Source organism: Tenrec ecaudatus, chromosome 18, assembly GCF_050624435.1.
Source record: "Tenrec ecaudatus isolate mTenEca1 chromosome 18, mTenEca1.hap1, whole genome shotgun sequence".
Lineage (NCBI taxonomy): Eukaryota > Metazoa > Chordata > Mammalia > Afrosoricida > Tenrecidae > Tenrec > Tenrec ecaudatus.
In genome coordinates this window covers 13,743,786-13,745,033 of record NC_134547.1, presented here as the reverse complement: position 1 = coordinate 13,745,033, position 1,248 = coordinate 13,743,786, and the positions used below count along the sequence as shown (strand labels likewise).

Sequence of the window (1,248 nt, the reverse complement as noted above, 5' to 3'; positions counted from 1 at the left end):
TAGCTGCTTGCTAGATGTGGCAGATGACTATACACTTGGAGGTCAACAAAAGTTGATCAGGTGGGGGAGAAGTTCTTCGCAGATCAGCCGCGGTCTCCTGCTTCAACAGTGCTTGAATGGAACCGGGTGCTCGCCAGCCTCCCCCGCCAGCCTCCCCTGTCCACTGGCTGCCCAGCCCGCCGCCCAGCACCTCCTCTCAAAGCCCCCGGCCTCCACCACCGCCATGACCGCATCTCCCTCACAGGTGCGCCAGAACTACAACCAGGATTCTGAGGCCGCCATCAACCACCAGATCAACCTGGAGCTCTACGCCTCCTACGTCTACCTGTCCATGTCTTACTACTTCGACTGGGATGACATGGCTCTGAAGAACTTTGCCAAATACTTTCTGCACCAGTGTCAGTAGGAGCAAGAGCACGCCAAGAAACTGATGAAGCTGCAGAACCAACGAGGGGGCCGGATCTTCCTACAGGATATCAAGAAACCAGACCGTGATGACTGGAAGAGCGGGCTCAAGGCCATAGAGTGTGCCCTGCACCTGGAAAAGAACGTCAACCAGTCCCTGCTGGATCTGCACCAATTGACCACGGAAAAGAACGACCCCCATCTCTGTGACTTTATCGAGACACTTACCTGGATGAGCAGATGAAATCCATCAAACAGCTGGGCGACTACGTCACCAACATGCGCAAAATGGGGGCCCCAGACTCCGGCCTGGCCGAATATCTCTTCGACAACCATACCCTGGGAGACAGTGATGGAGAGAGCTAAATGGCAGCCCGGCCTTCCCCAAGTCACCACGGCAGCACATGCATGTTGGGTAGACCTGTCCCATTTCTAGAAATTGTACCCAAGCATCCACTTCCATTCTTCCATTTGTACCTTCCTTCAGTTAAAGTCTAAAGTCATTTGATACCCAGCTGTTGTTTCAGAGATCTTGGCAGGGAGGAGCCAGAGAGCCGCCCCGGGCCCAGGCGGTCAAATTTTTTTTAAGTGCCCCAGTTCCACTGCAAAATCCTACTTAAGAAAATGGAGCTTGCGCAGAAAAAAAAAAAGTTGATCAGGGGTTATACTCCCTAAGGGTTATCAGCCATCCAGAGCAAGAAGACACCACTATTTATCCCACAACAAGTAGGGCCGACTCCTTTCTGATGAGGATATTAGTAGATTGTTTCCCTGAAGGAGAGCCCAGGGAGATCAAGCCCACTCAAGGGTGACCAAGGTTAGGCTGCCAGATTGAGTCTAGGC

At 52.8% G+C, this 1,248-nt stretch overlaps 1 pseudogene; it reads left to right on the top strand.

The window, feature by feature from the left end:
- The first annotated feature begins 223 nt into the window (after positions 1–223).
- Positions 224–771, top strand: LOC142432251 (ferritin heavy chain pseudogene; annotated as a pseudogene).
- Positions 772–1,248: the final 477 nt, after the last annotated feature.